This window comes from Camelus bactrianus, chromosome 4 (assembly GCF_048773025.1).
Source record: "Camelus bactrianus isolate YW-2024 breed Bactrian camel chromosome 4, ASM4877302v1, whole genome shotgun sequence".
NCBI lineage: Eukaryota > Metazoa > Chordata > Mammalia > Artiodactyla > Camelidae > Camelus > Camelus bactrianus.
In genome coordinates, this window is record NC_133542.1 from 45,472,970 (window position 1) to 45,495,114 (window position 22,145).

At 41.3% G+C, this 22,145-nt stretch overlaps 1 protein-coding gene across 5 annotated transcripts in view; it reads left to right on the forward strand.

The window, feature by feature from the left end:
* Positions 1–22,145, forward strand: part of UNC13B (unc-13 homolog B) — a 167,043-nt gene that overhangs the window by 93,479 nt on the left and 51,419 nt on the right. The window lies entirely within an intron of this gene.

Here is a 22,145-nt window from a genome sequence, read left to right on the forward strand (position 1 = left end):
TTTTAGAAAATTTTTGCTAATTTGGCAGAAGAAGAGTGGTATCCCATTGTTTTAATTTGCATTTCTTTGATTATTTGTGATTTAAATGTTTCCCATAAGTTATAGGTCATTTATACGTCTTTAACTGATAGTGCATTCAGTTGGCTTTGAGGAATTGCCATATGAGCCTAGCTACCCTTATGCCATTCCTGTAAAATTGTTAGCAACTTGAGGGAAGAGGTCATATAGGTCATCTCAGATTCTGGGCTGGCTGAGTACCTGGCCATACGTCCTTAATAAGTGTTTGACATTGCTAATGCTGATGAGGCAGTAATGTTGGTAATGTGGGTGGAATGGATGTGAATCTGTACCTTATTTGGCTTAGCTGCAGAAAAATCTGGGGGAGGAGGTGAGACTTTTTAGCTCTAGAAACAGAGACTGTGGTGGCAGCAGGTGGGTGGGTGTTCCAGGTGGAAGGGACAGTGAGGGAGAAGGCATGGAGGTAGGCCATGAGGAAGCCTTGACAGAAGCTCTTGGGTTGCTAAAGAAGGCTGACAGAGAAGAGAGTTAGTAAGCAAAAGTAGAACTGAGCAAATAGATTAGAAGGTGCGTGTTTAAATGGCACCATCCCAGGAGATCCAAGATTTCAGCCAGTCCCTCTGAGAGATGGATCAGCATTTTCTCAAGGAAGATAGTTAAGACAGGGAACAAATAGACTGTCTCCTGTAAAGTTCTGTTCTTACTTGTGACTCTCTCCCAAGCAAAGAGACTTCCTTCTTGTCCTATTATTGAAACCCTAAAAAAGGAATTCCCCTGGGGAAAATAATAAAGTTCAAGCCCTTGAAGACCCCATCTCTTAGGCTTAGTTGCACTAGGAAAGCACTCTTGGTATAATTTTAAACTCCAGGATTTTGCTGTGGTCGTGGTTGCCTACCTTAACTCCTACTACCTCAGCTCTTTGTCCTCATGGAGACCACATTTATCCCTCCCTTTTCTCACAGTCTCTCAGCCTTCTCTCTAACCATTTCTACTTTAACACTTATAAAACAAAAACTAAAACTAAAGAATGTTTTGAATAAGTAATTGTAAAAATAAAAAAAAATACAATAAGAATATGTATAATGCAAATTTCCCTCCTCCTTCAGACTTCCAGGCCTATAGTCCCCATCTCCCTCATCTCATTGTTATCTGTGTCTTACAAATCGATGCAGAGATAATCTGTGCATTTATAAGCATGTACGTGTGTTTATCACACACACTGTCCTTCACCTTTTGTTCATTTACTGCTATATCTCAGAGATTTTTCCTTCTTACCACAAATAGAGCTACTGCATTTTAAAAATAGCTGCATAGTATTTTTTTCTGCGGCTGTATTATAATTTGTATACTCTGTTCTTTATTGGTAGATCTTTGTTTCTGATATTTTGCTATTACAGCAGTGTTGCAGTATGAATCCTGTAGTAAGCCTGAATACTTCCAGACCTCTCTTGACCACAGCTTTTAGCATCCCTCTTAAACTTTATGGTAAGCCCTGCCCAAGAACAGGCCCTACTACTGTGTCAGAAACAAAGGAGGCTTCTGTTGGACAAGGGCTGCTCCCAACAGGCCTCTTCTGTCCTATGGCAAACTGTGGAGTCCTTACCTGATACCTGAGACTGATAACTGATAACTTCTCTACTGACTGAAGCCCTTTTGTGGGGAAACTGCCTTTTTTTTTTTTAATGCCCCATGTATTACTGGATTAGGTGTGAGGCTTGGTTTTCTCTAGCTCTCTCTGCCACTTTGAGGTCATTACTAGATCCTCACATAATCTGTTTTCATATCCACATTTGTTGTTGCAGTTAGGTCCCAAGTTTTGCATAACTCCCCATTCATTCATTGAAAATTTTAGTATATGCATCAGAGTTTTCCTTCTAATCTCAGCTACCACCATAGTTGTCATCATCGTCATCATCACAGTAACCACATTATTGAATACTGTTACTGTAAGTGCTTTACATGCATTACCAATATGAATTTCTACAAGAATTCTATGAATTATGCTTTTGTTATTAGGCCCATTTTATACATTATAAAACTGAGGTTTAGAAAGATAGAAACTTGTCCAGGGTCACCTAGCTGGGAAGAGTTAGAACCAGATTCAAATCTAGACCTACTTCACTCCAGAGCCTATGTTTTTGGCACTACAGGGCTCCAGTTTCTAGAACTGTTAATAGATTCTTTGTCATATGATAGTTTCATGATCAAAAAAGTTTGGAAAACATTGAGTTCTAGTAGAGTGTAACACCAACAGATTGCTTTATTGAAGGATTTCTCAGAACTTAAATATACTTAGGCTTATTGTGATTCTTCAAGAAGGGAATAATATAATTCATGGTTATCACAAACTTTTTTGACCATGAAACTCTATTTTGGAGATCCCGCAGGACTCATTTTCCAAGGAATATACTTGGGGAAAGTCTATTTTTCCAGTCTCAGATTATTTCATTGTCATTTCATTAAAACTACGTCAGTCTTTGAGCTCATAGCTACCTAATCCAGTGGTTGTTTTTAAGTCTTTATCTTATTGGACTTTGCTGCAGTATTTGACACTCCTGCACACTTCTTCCTGTTTTTATGTTTATGAAACCATCCCCAATGTTTATCTCCTCTGATCTCTCTTCAGTCGTCCTTTTCTGATTCATCTCTGCTTACTTCTTAAATGTTCGTCTTTTGAGGGTTCTTTCCTCAGTCCTATTTTCATACAACTATACATTCTTTCTAAGAAATCTCATTCATTATGTCACTTTATAACCACTACTCATATGTAGATTGCTCTCTTGTATGTATGTCTGGCCCAGACCTCCGTCCTGAACTCTAGACCTGTATTTCTAGCTACTTCTTGTACACTCACTTCTCCCATTAACATCCCAAATTCAGCTTGTTCTAACCAAAAGACATCATTTCTCAAAACCTGTTTTGTGTCCTGTATTCTGTTCCTGTGCTCCCTAAACTAACGCTGAACCCACTAAATGTGATTGGGCTCTTGAGAAGTAAGAGAAAGCAAAGCCATCCTTTCTATTATGCAGGAGAATTAGTATCGTGAGTTTCCCTTATCTTTAAAGGGAGGGAAGGATAAGGTATCTGTCTTGTATACATAATAGGCACTCTGTAAATATCCTGTTGACAGGATGAATGAAAAGGATTTTGAGTAGAAAATCTAGTCCCTTTTCATTCTGGGCAGTTATTTTGTGGAACAGAATGAGGAGGGTTCTCTTGCCTAAAAAAGTCTCTGAAAAAGGAGAGGTCCATATCCATACTTGCTTGTGGTCATTTTGGATTGAGAAATGTTTCTATAATCCTTAAGTTTCATCTTTCCAGCCACCAATAGCTATGGCTTCTCCCTCCCCTCAACAGAAAGCTTGCTTCTTTTTCCTCTCGCTGTTCTAAGATGAAATAGAGACAAAGATACTTTGCTTTGTATACTCTTGCAGCCTCCTCATCCAGTCCTACTTCCACACCATTTCCTCTCAGTGGACTGAAAAGGGAAAGGGTATCTCGTTCCCCACCCCTCCTTTTTTTTTTTTTTTTTTTTGAAGGCAAAAAATATCTTTTTAATTGAGATATATAATTTATGTAACATAAAACTTACCATTTTAAATCTTGATCTTGGACTTCTAGCTTCCAGAATTGTTAGAATAAATTTCTGTTTCTCAAACCACCCAGGCCATTGTATTATGTTATGGCAGCCCTAGCAAAGTAATACTTTTCAGGGCAGAAGGGGAAGAAGATGGCACAGAAGCTTCAGTGTTCCTCACGTGTGAGTCTTTTTTTCCTGAGGTCTAGTTGGTGGGAAATATGTTCTTGAGGCTGGTATTTGTGGGCTCATTCATGATATCCAGTGAATTTTGTCTTTATTTACTCTTATCCCTATTATTAATAACATTTAGGACTAAACTAGCAACAGAAAGATCTGAGTCCTTGCAGTAGCTTAGTCTTAAAATCGGAGGGAACTTGAACAAAGTATTTCCTATTTCTTAGTCTCCTCAACTATAAAATTAGGGATAATAACTGTCTCCTCTCACAGAGTTTTGATGAGATCATAGAACAATGCATTTTTGACAGCAAAGCTTTATAAACAATTGCTTTAGAGTCACCAATGGGCCTCCTATTACTTCTCAGAATTGTTGATTTTCAGGGCTCCCTGTGCTGTACAATATGTCATTGTTGCTTATCTATTTTATACATAATAGTTTGTATCTCTCAATCCCATGCTGCTGTCTTGCCCCTCCTCTTTCCCTCTTCTCTTTGTAATCACTAGTTTGTTTCCTATATCTGTGAGTTTGTTTCTTTTTTGCTGTATATATATATGACCTTCCTGCAGTGGCCTGAGTGACCTGCCAGAGGTGTTGTTGAGCACAGCTGGAGCCTTTGCTGCTGAATGGGAACCCAGTGAAACTGCTTCCAGTCATTAAAGTGGCAAGGAGCCAGTGCCATAGGATTTCAGGCCTTTGCAGGGATCTAGACTCCCAGGTGGCGTGGGGTTCCTAGGATAACTTGCTGTGTGCATCACTCAGATGAGGTCATCTATATATACTGATGCTTCTCTGGGGCCCGCAAGAAAAAAGTCACATTGCTTTTGTGTACTTGTCAGGAGAAATGCTTAACGTTACTTAGGTGTTTTTCCCCTCTGAAATATTCTGGACACATTTATGGCCTGGATCTGAATGTTTATCAGTGATTGATCTTCTGTAAACTTTAGATCTGGTTCTAGGCTGTGACTGAACCTTGTAAATTGTAAGACATTACATCTAGGATTGGGATTTGGGGCACCTTATTTGAAGGGGTAGAGTTTGGTGCAGATTTCTGAGGGGCATATCGGAACATCTTTGAGGAATGCCATGATAGCATTAGCCTACCTAGAGTCAGAAGAGTGTGTCAGATACAGCAGGCCTCAGCTCTAGCTGGCAGTATTTTCTGAACACAATGTCAATAAATGGAGGTACTTTGTAAACTCTTTTGGAATAAGTCTGATTGATACTTCTGTTCAAAATTACTTGCTTTCAAATAATAAGCCCATCTTAATTTCTACAACTTTCTCTGACTCCTGCTGCTTCTGTGACCATCCAACCAATGGGAACATTTGATACTGGCTGGGAAGGAATTCTTCGTCTGTGAGAGAAAACCCTTTTGCCAGAGTTTACCCAAAAGGAAGCAGTTAATATAATTATTCCACTTTAAATCAAGCCAACTAAGAGGGTACCACACTGGGTGCTGTTGGTGCTATTTGTAAGACATTTTCTTATCATTTAGAAGCTTATAGGCCAGAGATGTAGTTAGATGGAAATAATTAACAGTTAAATATTTAACGTACTTTTTCCTATCACTTTCCTCAGTTCTTATTCTCATTTTTCTTTGCAACAGTCCTTAGTGTTTTTTGAAACACTCTACTTGTATCTTCTGATTTTCTTAGGTTCTTCCAATTCTTTTTCTATGTTTCTTACTTTGCCTATCTTCTTTCCTGTCTGACTTTTTCTCTTCTTTCTATAGTCTTCCCCATGGCATCTCATTTAATCTCAAATCTGCATCTCCTTAGCTTCTAATCTGGAGTCATTAATCGATCAACTACTGTGTGGTTGGTACTATGCTTGATCCTGGCTCCTGTGCTAGGCAGCCAGCAGACTTCCAACTAGCCTTTCTAAGCAGGTGATTCCCAAATCTATACTTCTGAACCTCCCTTTTGTCCTTAGGTTCTAGTCTTCATATCTAGTTATCTACTGGTTATTCTCACTACAGTTTCCCAGTGTTTGAAAGTTCCCTCTTGGGCCTGTTCTTCTTCCTTTGTTCTCTGTTTGTGTTAAAATCACCCTTGTTCTGCTAGTCACCCACTCAAAATTATGGTGTCATTCTTCCTTCTCTCTTGCCTCCCACATTGGATTACTTGCCAGATCTGGTTCTTTTTCTCTCTACGATTTATCAGACTCTTCTCTGTTCTCCTTGGCATTCAGGTCTTCTTTATTTCTTAGACAGGAATATTAGTCTTCCAGTGGTTTCCTTGCTTTTATTTATTTTTCTTGGAATCCATTATGTATACCACCACCAGATTTATCTTCCTAAAACATCACTAGTCATGGCTACCACTTATACTCAGGGCTCAGTTTAGATGTCACATCCTTTGAAGCCTTCCCCAAAGTCCCCAAGTAGAGTTTAGATACTCATTTTTCTATCTTTCTATAGCATTTCATATACAGCCAAAGTTGGTATTTATCATACTGTCCTGGAATTGTATGAGCATTTGCCCTCAAGATTATGTGTTTCTTAAAAGAATATCTACTGTAGATTCCTTTTATATTAAATTCAGAAATAGGCAAAAGTAACCTGTGGTGTCAGACTTTAGGATAGTGATTATTGTTGGGTGGCAGGGTAGGTAGTGATTAGGTATGAACACAGTGGGGCTTCTGGAGTTCTGATGATCTGTTCTTGATTTGAATTCTGTTTACACTGATGTAGTTTTGATTTCTGCACGTTTCTGTATATAATAATTCAATAAAAAATTTAAATAAAAGCTAAATGAAAAGGGCATGGAAATACAGAATAAGGACTGTGTTGTTTAAGTTTACATCCCTGATGCATGGTATCCAGCAAGTCTTAACAGATATGTGAGTGAATGAGTGAAAGTTTTTCCTCAAAAAGACATTAATTTCTTTTTCCATTGGTAGTTAAATTATGTCTGAACTTTTTTGCCTGACATCCATGACCACCCATGACTTGGCCCAATCTGATTTACTCACCTTTGTTAACCCAGAGGCCAGATTATAGAATTGAAAGAATTTGGATCTTGGAATCAGCAAGTGCCTGAGTTTGAAATCTGGCTCCACCACATACCAGCTGTAACCTTAGGCTTAGGCAAGTCACCCAGTCTCTTAGAAACATAGGTTTCTCATCTCTGAATTGGATATCATTTGCCTCAGTGGATAGATATGGATTAAGTAAGATAATATATAGAGAGCAGGGCCTGGCATGTTGTTAGCATTCAGCATATGTTAGTTTCCCTTCCTTTCCAACATCACACCTTCCTTTTTGTCCTTTTCATATCTTTGCTCATCCTGTATTCTGTGCCTTGAATGCCTTTTCTTCTTGTCAGTTTCCACATATCCAAATATTATTCACCCTTCATGGTCAAGCTCAGATATATCCCCTCTTTCACAGAGTCTTCCCTGATTTTCATCCAAACCAGCACCTTGAAAGATGGAAATATTTTCTTACAAATTCTCATATATTTCACCAGTGTCTCTTATAATACATATTAGTCACTCACGCTAACCTTTAGAATTTGCCAAAGGCTGCCCTCTCACTCCAGACCCAAAGAATAGGCACTCTTATTGGGCTGTCAGTTGGAATAAACTGGGGCATGAAAACACAGGTTGAGAAAACTGCTTTGGGCTTTTGATATTCTTTTTGGTACCTCCTTCTGCACTAGGAGAAATTCAGATGTCTAGTCAAAGATATGGACCCAAAAGCAAGGGGTCAAGTTGCAAACTATTTGACTTACCTTTTGAATTGGTTTTCTGTTAAAGATGTCTTTATGGCCCAGCCTGGTTTACCAAGATAGGAGGCCTTGCAGGAATTTGAGTCTGAAGTCTTAGGAATTAAGAGTGGAGTATCTTCTCTGTCTCATGTGTCTTAGGGACCTAGTAGATGTAGATAGAAAAACAAAGCTGAGGGATTCAGAGATCCTATTCTTGGCCATTATTTTCTTGTTACTTCTGCTTTCTACTTGCATTCTCCTTGCACATATATGGACTTTAGCTCCTTTGCTAGATTGCACTTAAGGTCAGTAACTGATTACAGTCCCTAACACAACTTCTGATACTTAGACATTCAGCAAAATTTTGTGGAAAGATTACTTAAAAGTATAAAGTAGTATTATAAAGCCAAAAGTAATTGGTTGTGAAAAAAGTGATTATAACAGAAAATAATTGCCATAGGACTTTAACGTAAGGAGCAAGCCCTTTGAGTTAAGGTGGTCAGAGAAGTCTTGTCAGAGGAATTCCCAGAGGGTACTAAGACAATAATTGTTCTTATGTATCAGGAGCTGTCCAAGAAATAAAATAATGAGCTTAGAAAGATGGAAATCAAGAGATAACTTGCTTCCTGTGTTTACGTATGTCATGAGGGAGATCCATGACTCCTTGTTAGTGGCAAGTTGTGTTCTTTCTGTAGACAACGCAGCAGAGATTTACCACCATTCCAAAATAGGTGCATCATGAAGTACAGTCATAATGTACAAAATAAGACATCTTGAAGCCAAAGGGAAGAGGTAAGTTATAGCAAATAATCTTCCCCAGTTCCATAGGCTTCTGCTTCCCTTTGCTGATTGTCATCTTTGAGCATGCTAGGGAAATGTTTTTATTTGGTCCACACCTGAGGACATTTAAACATAAATAGCCAGAGATGACAAGTTAGGAAGGGCATTCTAGATGAAAACCAACATCCTGGAGCATTTCTTATGACAGGTGAGATAAAAAACTGTTGACTGGTTTCTCTCTAAAACTCTTCCTTTTTGGCTTTGGTAGTATCTCCCCCTCCAAGTCCTTTTCTAATTTCTGACATCTCCATCTTTTGTTTCTGTTACTGTATTTCTTTTCCTCTGCTCTCCCCTTAAAACTTGGTGATTCCCAGGGCTCTGTTTTCCACCTCATTCTCTTCTCTTGATAATCTCACCCATGTTTTTACCCATACACTGATACATCCCAAATCCCAAATTCCTCTCTCTACCTCAGTCTTCTTTCACAAGCTCCAGACTCATATCTAGGTGCCTATGGATATTGTCACCAGAATTTTCATAGGCACTTGAAGCAGTATGTTCAAAATGTGCTTATTGTCTCTTCTTTCTCCTTCACCTCATCTTCTGTATGTCCTTTGTTAGTAAATGGCACTATCAATCACTCAGGCACAAGATCTAACACTCCTCATAATATGGGTATAACAATGCCCCATATCATAGCATTTCTCCTATTAGATTATGAACTCCCTAAGGGCAAGGAGTATATTTTTTCATCAAGCCTGGTATTACACATAGGTACCTAATAAGTATTAATTTGACTATTTATTTTAAAAATTTGGGAGCAGAATTATATTAGTAATGTTCAAAAGCACTGCATTAGTTTGTTAGGGCTGCCATAGCTAAGTACCCACATATTGGGTGGCTTACACCACGGAAATTGATTATCTTATTGTTCTGGAGGCTAGAAGTCCAAAATCAAGCAGGATTAGCCCCTTCTGAGGGCTGTGAGAGAGGGGTCTGTTCCAGTCCTCTCTTCGTGGTTTGTAGATGGTCATCTTCTCCTGTATCTCTTCATATTGTCTTTCCTCTATACCTATTTCTTTATCCAAATTTACCTTTTTATAAGGATACCAGTCATATTGGATAGGGCCTACCTTAATGACCTCATTTTAACTTGATTACCTCTGTAAAGACCCTGTCTCCAAACAAGGTCACCGTCTGAGGTACTGAGGATTAGGACTTCAACATATGGATTTTGGGGGAACACAGTCCAACCTATAACAGATACCAAGTTTTTTTTTTTTTTTTTTTTTTACTGTTTTTGTTCCAAGTCTTGTTTTCTGATAGGCACTTGATCGGGTTTTTAACCTCCTTACTGTACTAGTTTTTACTCTCTGATAGCACTCTAGACAGTGCCATATGGAAGTAGAAAGGATGGGATGGCACATTCAGTGGGTGACCAAACTTAGGGAATTGGAAAGCTTTAGATCCCTCTAGACAGGGACAGTTCAAGAGAGAACTCTGATAATGGACTGAGGAGCATGGACTTTTTCCTGAGAGCAGTCACAGAAGGATTTTAAGAAAATGAGTGCCAAAAAATCTATCTACATTTTAGAATCATCCCTCTCATAAATTGTTAAGAATGGATTGGGAGTAGGGAGGGGTGAGAAGGAGGTGGTTGTGGAGGAAGGGAGACTAAGGAGGATGAATATTATGCAACAACTCAAGTGAGAAATGATACAAGCCTAGGCTAAAGGCTATAGAAAAAGGGGCAGATTTTATAGGTGGGAAGGTAAAATAGATTAGACTTGGTGACATGTGCTAAGGGGATAAAGGGTTTTGCATGAGTTTCTGTCACTGGGTGGAGAATTAAAATATAGGGGTTCCAAGGATCTTGTGTCTGAGCAGCGGGGTCATCTCTGTGTGTGATTGGTGTGGGCGAACTGGCAGCCTGAGGCACCAGTGCCAACAACAGTCTTTCCCTTTGTGTTCTTTGCTTTCAGGCTAAATCTAGCTCTTTCTCCTGACTCACCTGGTTGAGTACTTCCCTTTCTCCCCTATACTTCCCTGTTAATCTGTCAGAGACCCCACACTAAGATTGTGTCTCCCTTAAGTCTTCTCTTCCCCCTTTGAACAATAGCTAGTTTCCTATAACTCAGTGCCTCATACTGTATTTTTGAATATATAGAGAATTTTACAGAAAGTCTTTGGGGTCCTTTCATTGAGTCCCAAGACACTTGAGATTTGTGTGTTGGCTAGGCACATATTTTGAAAAGCTTTTGAAAGTCTTACACCAAAAGAATTTTCCAGAATTGGGTTCACCTTATGGTATATCTCAGAACAAACCACAGAGAACTGAAGTTATTATCTGATTAATAGTAAGCCAATTAGAACGTAGGCTCTTTTTAGTACAAGAGGTTCACTTCCCTATGAAATTTCAAATTTGGGATTCCCATTAGAGAATCCCCTTGGCTTCCTTGGGGCATAGAGATTGGGGCAGGGCCAGTGCACTTTGTGGATTAGACTGGGATGTACATAAGCAGATACTAGTTCAGGACCAGCCTTAGGCCTAAATATGGGAGCTGTGACTTTTATGCAAGAGGGCAGTAGACATGTAAACTGCTTTGGTTATGAGTTTTTGATCATTTGCTTCTGGAATGGAAATGAGGCCACATCCTTTGGAGATATAGGCTAGAAATGTAACCATTTAGCCGGGGAGTCCTGAGGAATTTATCAGCTATTTATGTTGAAGTTCTTGCTAATCAGGGATGGTGCTTGACCTGATTGTAGAACTGAAATTTGTCAGCAGTTTGTGACTCCTCAGGCCTGCCTTGCAGCTTGTCAATTCTCATTTAGGCTGTGTAGCAGCTGTGTCTTAGCACATCAGTAAAATTGGTGCATCTCTGCCGGGTTCCTCATTCCCCTAGAGGGGCATGTTCCTGAGGGAAGAAGGAGAACCATCTCCCATTGCCCATCGTTCTCTGCTGCATGTATTTTCTCAGTAGTTTATAGAGAACATAATTTTACAGGAGGAAAAAAGAAGACTTTTCTCTACCAGCAGAACAAACCATTTTCTTCATGAAACAGATCCCAGCTGTGTGACCACATACCAGCCTCTTGTTGCTTCTGGCTTTATTTAGTGGTAGAGAAGGAAGAGTCACAAGCTTACTTCTGTGTAAGTCAGACTTGGGTTCTACGTATCCTTTACACCCTGAGTGTGTAAATCACTGGGAGTGTGTTATCACTGGGAGATGAGGTAGGTCCTGACCCAGCTGCTCTGGAGTGACACCTGAAAAGGCAGGCCAGGTTTGGAGCAGGCACACTCTTTGCTTCAACCAGTTGTATCTGGCTCCAGGGAGACTTAGACTAGTTTGTATGAGAGGGGAGAATTGTAGTTGATGAGCCCCTTCTCTGGTATCCTTGTGACACCACTTAGAACACTTTAGCTGAAGATGAATTTTGTGCACCAAGTGGTCTTCTGACTAACCCACCCATTCAGTTCCCCTTTAGAGCTCCTGCCATGCTGAACCTTCCCACAACTCTGCGTGAGTGTCAGTGTCTCATGTTGAATTTCCATCTTGACTCATTTGTCTCTAGGCGAAGATCCCTGCAAGGATTTAAATTGGGAACCAGACCTTGAGAATGTCTGTTCAAAGCATTTCACAGCTTCTGGATAAATGCCTTTTCCTTCTTAACCCAATCTGTTTTTCTAATTATGCCCGGCTAGCTCTTGAACAGCCCTGCTTTAAGGACGCTTCCCAGCTAAGGTGGGTGCTTGTGCTATTTCTTACCTCTAAAATGCACCCCTATCCTTTTAGCCAGCCCAGGATTCCCAAAAGACAGATCCACTGTGACAAGGGGGCTGCAATGTTATTTACATGGCTTAGGAAACAGAAATTGCATGTCTATCCTAAAAGGCTAGTCCCCTAAGGAGGTCTGATTATCCTTTGGTCATATGATGTCTAGCACTCTCTGGGCTCTGTTGAATGGCGACAAAAGGAACCCTGCTCTTTTACTGAGTTTACAGAAACTGCTATTTACTGCTTTCCCACTTGTTCTACTTCTTTCTTTCACTAAGACATAGGAAGGTGGAAAGATACAAAGGTAATTTATGGTCAAAGCCATATGAGCACTCTTGTGAAGTCTGAAGACTAGAACTATAGATAGCAGATTTATTGTGCCTCTTGTCCTAAACATGTTTTCTCTTGTTTGCGCCTTTGTTTTTCTGGAAAACCCAAGGTGCTTAGGAGATGATCTGAATGTGTTTGAGTGGGGAGATGGACAAGACAGGGTCACATTTAGCCTCAGGTCTAGAGGCACTGGTGGATGAGGCAGGAAAAAGTAGGTTCTTTAGGTGGTATCCTATCTCTGAAGATCCTTCCCAGTCTTGAGAATTTGGGCTTCTCAGTCTAGAAAGCTCTGACCTAAACATGGTCATGACAGCCACTGCTCTGAGCTCTTTATGAGTGGCTGCAGAGGTGGGGTGGGGTGGGGTGGGGGTTGAGGGGGGTTCTGATTTAATCAGTCGCACCCGTATTTCTTGTTTTAAAATCTATACCTGCTTCTCCTGGCTGAAATATGGGGAGCTCCACAGTAAATTTGCTATGACTTCCACTGAAATTTGACAGTTTTCAGGATTTTTTCCCCTTCTGTATTTAGATGTGGTTATGGTTGTGCTGTCAGCCCTTATCTCTTCTGTCATCCAGCCAGCTCCCCACTGGGTTAGGAGGTATTTGCTCTGCTGTCAGTGTTGGCTGCATAATGAGGTGGATGGTTAAGAAATGGGTTGTGTAGTGTCTCTTGGAATCTAAATTTTCTTCCTTGGTTGAGGGGGAAGCAGTGTTATTGGAAGAAGTCTGTAGGGAGGCAAATGTTGGCTCTGGAATCAACACTTTCTCCTTAGGATCTTGGATAAACCAAGGAAATCACTCTTAATTTAAAAGCTTGTTTTATCTACCATATAGGGCTGCCTATTCTGCGATGACAGATTCTAGGGTGGCCCCCATAGACTGACTACCTGATTCCTGGCTAACAGGCCGTTTTCTGTTGTACACTGTCGTGAGGAATGTTGCAGGCCAGCAGAAGTAGCAAGGTTTGAGAGCTTGGTTTGGGCATGATGAGTGGATCAAACTTGCCTACCTGATGTTAGCCTGAGGGGGTGGGGCAAGGGCTGCTTATCTCAATGGATTGAGCTCAGAGGAGGTAGAATAGGAATGGGCTTCACTGGATTGTTAATTGCTGATTGAAGCCCTGTATTGAGAAGAATTCTGAGGTTCTCTAAGCCCAAACAGTGTTTTTCCTGTCCTGTGATTGCAGAGTAGAAAGAGATATCATATATTTCATGTTTTTGGTGTTTTATACTCCAGGGTTTCAAAGGTTCCTGGCTTATGTTTGGCATTATGCTGCAGTGAACAACTTGAGCGCTCTTTGAAGATACACACATTTAATTTCCTGATGAGTCTTAACTAGAATTATTGAATTATTTGGAGTTAGGGCCACATGAGAGTCACCTGACTAGTCTACAGGGAGATGGGGCTATAGCTGGCAAAGAAGGACTGGGAAATCTGGGACTATGAAACCAGGATTCTGACAAGGGTCAGCTTAGGTCAATGTGGTATCACTTTAGGTTACTTAGTTCCTAATTTTGGGTCCTAAATTTTGAAGTAGAGGGTCTACCTCAGCCCACCCAGCTTCCACTACATCTGTCTAATCATTGCTTTGACATAGCCTAAGGGCTTTCTTGTTTGCTGGTTGATTTTCTTGCTGTGGCTGTTCAGGAAGAACTGGACCAGGTACCTACTCTGAGAACGTGGTGTTATTTGATGTTAACTGCACTTGGACACTTTATCTGTTCTCCAGCCTTGCCAGATGCAGACAGCAGATTATATACACACGACCCAAACAAACCAAAAAGCAACGAACAAAAAAAACCTTAGAGCTTATCTCAGTAGAAGGGAAGATGCCCTTTGTATTGTGCTCTGGCATTTGTGTTCTGTCTTCCTTCTGAGACTGGGAGTGCCTCACAGTATAGGGCTCTGCCTTATGTATGTCTCTTTATATCCTATAGCCCAGACAAGAGAGAAGTGGATAGGCAGAGGAAAAGGAAGGAGGGGGAGAAGAAAGAGGGGAAGGAATGGGGGAGGGGAGAGAGTAAGATCTATATTTAGGGAGAGGGAGAGACACCAAGGGTGTGTGAGTGAGCTTGCTGGCGAGGTCTGTGTGTGCGTGAGTGTGCTGGGAAAGGGGGTGTGTGCACCAGGAACGTGTGAGGAGGGCTGGTGCCCTATGGGAGGTTGCAGGCAGGAAGCAGCTGGAGAGGAGGAGGAGCAGCAGCAGGAGCAGTAGCTGCCCTGCTTTCTTTCTCAGTCTCAAAGCCCGGAATCGACTGAGTTAGAATTCCACGTCCAGTTGAAGTTTGGCTGCTATTACCTTCGGCAGGCTGGTCGTCAGAATCCCCCTCAGCAGAGAGATGTGGACCAGATTGGATTCCTAGATTTGCAGGCAGCAAGACTCCTGCCCAGCCCTTCAGTGAGGGGATTTCTCTGCCGGGCTTTGTTCCTATCATCAACTTTGCACCGTGGAGCCAGCCAGCTGGGTGCAGCTGAGAATAATAGCTCCTTGGCTCTGCTTGTCGCTTGGGCAAGCAGCTGTGCTGTGGCTTAGAAAGTTCATCCTGTGGCTTCTCTGTCAAACCAAGGAGTGCTTCTGAATGGATTTCCTTTTAAAGACAGCACTTGAATTCTAAAACTTGAGAATTTGTGGTTTTAATGTGTTTTTTTTTTTCCTTTTTATTTCCTTAACTCTTATTTTGATTGCAGCAGCAAGGTAAGTGTTATTGAGTGTATGACTGACTCTGAACGACAAGCAGGGACAAAAGCAAAGCATTTGTGGGTGGAATATGGAGCAGCTACATTAATTACATAACTACTTGAGCCAACTTGCTTGTAGGGGGTCATTATAATGAGTGAAAAACAGCATACTCAGCACTGAGGGTAGAATCTTCACTTGCACGTGTTTATATGCTGATAATCTGGCCATCCATTCCTCCTTGGTACTGTCCTGTATGTATATAAATAACCTACTCACCCCTTTGGAAATGTGTATACCTGTGTACAAATAATCTGTTTCTCCCTCTTGGTATGTCCTTATGGTTATAAATAACCATTCCTCTGCTGTGTGTACGTATATATAGACAACTCATTCATTCATTTTATATAAATATACACAAGCCATCTTTCCTTCCATGCACATACATATATATATAGATAAAATCTGTCCCTTATCTCATGCATGTATTCAGGTAACCTTCTTGTTCTTGTATACACCTGTATATGTTTAGAAACCTTTCCTGTTTTCTGTGTTTGTGTACTGTCCTTTTGTCTAATGTATTAATTCATCCTTTTTGTGTGCATATGCCATGTAAACAGAAAAATCATCTTGAGTTTTCTCAGTCTTAAATGTGTGCACACAAGTATAATAAATAATGTATCCATTTATGCCATGCATGTATGGTGAAAAGAGCACTAACTTTATAGATTGAAGACCTTCTTATAGATCCTAGCTCTACTCTGTGACCTTGGTCAAGTCATTTAGCCTCTCTGAGCTTCATTTTTCTCATTTATGAAATCAGAATAATAATCCTTCTCTCCTACTCACAGGGTTGTTGTGATGATAAAACAGACATCTTGTAAACTGTAAAATTCTGAACAAATGTAATTTTACTATTGCTACGTGTCCCTTTGGTATGAGCTGTGTGGGATAGCATACCTTTGACCCAGCTGCATTGAGATTATGCTTTTGTCTGTGAGAGGTTTCTAAGTCTTCCCTGTGAAGGTATAGCTTCTGTTGAAGTAACTAGGATTATCTTATTTCACCCAGAGTATTGGAAAGCTACACAGAGGTACAGGGTATCTAGAAAGGGTCAGGTTGTGAGAGAAAAGGTCTCATTCTCTGTAGGTTGGGGCCTTAATACTTTGTTCTTTGTAGCCTTGAGGAAGATTAGAACCTGTCACAAAATGGAAATATGCTGTTTCCAGCTAGGATCAAAGTGAACAGGTGAAAGGAAGAGTGAAAGAACAGAGCGTTCTACTGCCCCTGAGATGACAGTCTGCTCTTTGCAGTGAGCATCTGCTGCCAGGTTTTGAAGGCTCTCCAGAGGGTCCCCCGCCCTAACCTTCTAAAACTACGCTGTTCAATATAGTAGCCACCAGACACATGTGGTTATTGAGTACTTGAAGATGGCTAGTCTAAATTGAGATGTGCTGTAAATGTAAGATACATACCAGAGTTCAAGGACTCAGTATAAAAAGTAGAATGCAAATATATGATCATATTTTTATAGATTACATGTTGAAAGAATAGTATCTTGGATAATGGGTTAAATAAAAAGTGTTAAAATTAATTTCACCTGTTTCTTTTCAAGTTTAATGTGGCTACTAGAAATTTTAAAATTACATTTGTGGCTCACATTGTATTTCTATTGAACAATGCTGCTCTAGACCTGTCATCAGGGAAAGGATCAGGGCTGCCCTTCAGCTGGAGGGCATATGGAAGTCCTGTGATAGCACCCCTGGGGATAACAGGAACCATGCAGGGTCTCTTTCTGCCAGTCTCATATGCTGGAGAGATACCAGCTAATCGACAGTCTGAAAGAGGCTGGTGCTGCCACTACCTTCTTTATTTGTTCTGAGTGAGTCCCCCATTATTGTGAGTAAGTGTATTTCGGGAGAAGTTTCCAACTTAGTTTTACAATGAAAGGGGGTTGTAAGTCATCTGTCTAGAAGAAGGCAGCTTGTTGTTATGGAAACAGAAGTGGACTGGAAAGTAGAAGACTTGGATTCTAAGTCAGCCCTGCTATCACTCATTTATTCTTTCCACGGCACTGAGTTCTCACTGTGTGCCAGGCCATATGCTTGGCATAGTAATGCCCTGTGCTAGGCTTTGGGAATTGAAAAACAAATAAGGCACAGCTTTCAATGTAATGGAGTTCACACCCACCATGGGTCCTTAAGCAAGAGCCTCCCATTTAGATGTCTTCCAGAATAAAACAGATTAACAACAAGGGTGTCATTCTGGGTCAAGTGATACAGGGCTTTTGAGAAGCCAGAATAGCTGCTCTGCCTAAATTTCAGATTTAAAGAAAAACACTATGCTAGCCAGACAACACTACTCTGTTGGCCAGGTCACAATGTAGTGTGAGGTTCCAGGCCTTGATGTTCTCTAAAGGACTCTTCCAACTTTAGCATTTCCTGATTTTGTGTCCTGGATCCTTTTATTCAATGGGAAGTTTTTGATTGTTTGCTTGTTTGATTTTGAGTACCACATATGCCAGGCACTGAATTAGGTGCTAGGGATACAGCAATGAACAAAACAGTCCCTGCTCACGTTCCAGGATAGGGTTGGGGGGTGGCTGGGGAGAGACAGATAATAAACAAGCAAACAGATATATGATCTACCAGGTGGTAATCAGTTCTATGAAGAAATTATAACGGAGTAAGGGGCTAGAGAATGTAGGGTTTTGGTGGGGGATAAGAGAGTGTTCAGGGGCTAGATTCCTGCTCACATGCCTTCTTCAGACTGCTCATAAGAGCCATAGATAGTAAGGAAAAAAGAGAGCATGATGAGTGCTTAAGAAAAAAATTACTCTGATGCTTGTTACAAATCATAAGGCAGACTTTATTCGGGGGGATTGTCACATTGGGGTATTGTAATAAGGGAGAGAGATTGAGCCGAACTCTGAATACAAGCATAAGTGGGAAGGAACAGCTTGAGGGTCAGTGGTTGGAAAATTACTAAGAAGAAACATCACAGGAAGAGAGGTGTCTGGCTAAACTGACTTGACAAGATTTTTGCTGGAGACAGGCCTGGGTGAGGGACAAGGAATTTGTCAGATATCAAAGATGTGGAGTTTTAACTAAACTGACCGGCAAGATTCTCACTAAAACTGGACTAAACAGAGCCCAAGATCAGTGACCTAGTCAGAAAGAGGACTCAAGTTTGGTCAAAGAGAGTCTGTCATGAGCATCAGATTCTGGGTGCATATGTATTTGTTTTATGGTCTCTTATACTCTTCGGTGTAATAAACATTGGTCTGGCTGACAGGAGCCCTGGGATGGGCATAGAATACCCAGTTCTGACTGGCATTCAGTTTTCATTCTGAGATCTTAATATGCCAGCCCCTTGAAGACTGCATCTTTCTTCCTGCTACTATATGTTCCCTGAGGTTCTGTCTCCCCTCTTGGATACAGTGCTTGAGGTTTTCTTTCCTTTACCATGACCAGTTTTTGCCCTATAAATGGGGTTCCTCCTAATGCAGGTGAGGAGGGATGACTAGTTCTAGGAACTGCAATGCAGGGACCTTACTGTGCATTTAATCTAGGTATTCTTTATTCCCTTTGGCTAATCTCACTCTTCATACCTTGTGACCCTGATCGTTTTCTCTGGCAAGATTCTCTGTAAGCATTAATTCTTTCCCAAAGATTAACATCCTAAGGGTACTCCTACCTGTTGCAGCCCTAGAAATCCATTTCCCACTATTTTAGCCATACAACATAATTGGTAAATGTCCAAGGAATGATCTGACCTCTGTGGGGGATCTGGAGGGGTAGGAGGCTCAGGCCTCTTGGTTTTCTGCCTTCTGGGCTTGTTTCATACAAAATGAGAGGCTGCTTGATATATGTGAAAAGAGTCCTGGCTTATTCCCAGAGGTCCCACTGTTGTTTCCTCCAAGCCAAGATTTGGGTCAGAAGCAATTTTACAAGGAATTCTCACATTCCTAGTAACATTTATTTGATAAGTCAGAGAGAGATGAAAGAATCAGCCATTTCAGAAAACTGAGGGGGTTTTTCTCTTGACTTCTTTTGATAGGCTGGTGTGATGCTGTGTGATGTAAGGAGTCTATCCCTGCCATAGTTCTCAGCTTTTCATCATTGAAGCTTTATTCCTTTTGATCAATTCATTTTGTTTTGGTATGTTCTCTTTTCAAAAGCAGATATCCTTTGAAACGGCTACCTTGTTTTTCCTAGCCTTAGGCATTCCTTAGGAACAGATTGCAGAAGAGTATGGCCATGTTTGAGAGTGTATGTCTGAAATTTGGAGAGTTGACTAGAGTGGATAGGCCAACAGGATTGGGCATTGACAGCACTGGGTACCTAGAAGGAAACTGGAGGGCTGGCTTTGAGCTAGTTGGACCCCAAGGCCTCCTATTCCATCCCCACTTATTACTTATTCTCTGTGGCCTTTCCTGTCCTGGTTTTGCTGGGCCTCTCACCACCTTCCCGTTCCCCACCCCTGAAATTAAATGCTCACTTTTTATTACAACTTCTATTATAACATGTATCACTGTATTTTGTGATTGTATGTCTAACTCTGTCTCCAAACTTTAATATGTTAGAGAACAGGAACTGTGTCATATCCCTGGCACATAGCTTTGTGCCTGGCACATCGGTTTCACTGATAGAGATCAAACTGTTTTTCTTACACTTCAGCCCTCGTTGCTTCATTCATGTGGCCAGTAGTAGCAAAGAGAGGCTGAAGGAGGTGGCCTTGAATTGGACCTCCTGGCTCCACAGGTTGCTTTTTCAGAGTGACTAGTTGATCCCTGGGAATTACATTGGGCTCTGTCCCCTGTTTCAAAACCTAAACATCTGGGTGATTGAGTGGGTTTGGTGCCTTTAGGGAACTCATATCCCTAGGAGATGTTTTTAATTTAGAGTTCATTAGGGGGCAAGAACTACCAGTTTAGAAGAAGGTTTAGAGGGTTTTGTTTATTTGTTTAATATGGAAGCAAGCCTCTTTGTTTGAGAATGGGCAGAGTTGCTATGGCAGCTTTAGCTGGAAATTTTCTACTTGTCACTAATGTAGAAAACCTGACAGCTCTGCCTTTAGTCCTTCCGGACGCCATAGGAAAGGGCTCTGAACACAGTGGCTGTGCCATTTGCCCCCTGTGTGGCTGGCCAGCTAGTGTTGTAGGCACTGCACTCTTGGAAGGAAACCTCATGGAACCATTCAGGAAGTTAGGCCAAGCCAATGTGGAATATTGATCTGAGGGGCAGAGATGGATAGGCTCAGAGTCAACCTGACCTGCACTGAAGCAATAGCTTCATTTAGAACATTTAGAGTCAGCTTCATTTTTGTTCCTGAAAAACTACCTCCTCTGGACCACAGTGGAGCTGGCCTTGGAGGACCTGGCAATGCATTCTGGGCCTCAGCAGCACTAGAAAGGAAAAGCCTGCCTCCTGTAGCTGTTTTCCCCTTCTCATGCTTTCAGGCTGTCTGAGGAAGGATGGCAAGCCTCCTGTCACCTGAATGAAATGTTAGGGACTGGATGTTTTGCTCCTCCCTTTTCTTTCCCTAGAAAGAAAACTTCTAGAAGAAAGAAGGACTAACAAAGAATGACACTCTAATGGTAGAGTTCCAGGCACCGCTGTAGACCATCAGAAGAGACTGGGAAAGGTAGGGGTCTGGGGCTGGGATAGAAGTCGTGGTTCATTCATATCATAACATTTAGGCAGTTGTACTCATGGCTTAGATACTGGTTTCCCTGCTTCTTTGTCTCAGGAACTTGCCGTATCAGTAAATGATAACACTGTAGTACTTTATAGTTTACTAATTATCAGTCTCATTTTAGCTTTATAACATTCCTGTGACTATCTCCCCCACTTTACCGATAAGGAAACTAAGGCACAGAGAGGTCAAGTGTTTAATCCAAGGTCACTGGTGAAGCAAGACCCAAACTTAAGTCTCTAGATCTCAGTCTAATAACACTTGCTCGTGGCTTCATGTGGTCATACACAGAGCTTCCATCTTGGTTTGGTAAGCAGTCTTTCCCCTTTGAGACAAACTTTAAAGACTAATCAACAACTTTAGTCTGTCAGGCTAGGGACTTTGTTTAAAGTTAATACCATATGTTAAGACCAGATCAAGGTGCCAGACCTTGCACAGTTGGAAAAAAGAAACAGGTGGCTTTGCAATAAGAGATTTTGTACTTATGGAAGGAGAAAAAGAAGAATTTGATGAGTCAGTTCTAGAATTGGGGCTTTGCTGTCTAGGCAGCTGGGCACTAAGCTCAAGACCCAGGAGTTCTGGTTGTGCACATCAGAACATTCTCTTTCTCTCCCTCTGTGTCTGTCTGTCTTGTCTCTGTCTCTCTCAGACACGCAGACACACACACTCTCTCTCTCACTCTCACTCTAGACTGAGTTGGCCACATTAGGGGTATGGCTAATCCTGATCCCTGGAAACATTGGAATAAAGCATTAATGCTTAAAAATTGATAATCAGGCCTCTGTAGTCCCTCACAGGATGGGTAGAGTTCTTAGATGAGGAATTCCTAGATAAAGTAGAGTTTTGACATAACTAGAGAGAAGGGAAGAAATGAAATGGGAAATAATCTAGTTTCTGTCTCTTGTTTCTTGGCCTAGTTATTTCCAGTAAAAGGGTCAGCTTCATCTTTATCTCAAGTCTTTTGACTTGTTCTTCTGGTTCTTCCTAGTCTGTAGAAGCACAGTGCTTTTAACTTTCAGACCCACAGGCTATAGTTGGTGGCCTTTCCTGAAAAAGATTTGCTATGGGAGCAGTCAGCTTGGGTTCTTCACGGGCAGTTTTCCCCTTTTAGGGTTAACTTGAGTACTGGGAAAAGGAATCCGGGGTTTAGAACATTTAGAAATCTAGATCAAATCCAGAAAATGGAGAAACCATCTCAGGTTGAAGAACATGAAGGGTAGCCGGTCTCCCACCAACCCATTTTACCCCTGCCGGGGCTGACCGAGCAGACCCAGAGAGTATTGGCAGTGCCGTGCACTCCTGGGCTCTCTCCTTCACCCTTTGTACTTTCCACTCTGCTCTGTCCCTACATTCTGCATGTTCCCAGTACAAAGGGAATGGATGTCCACCCCACATA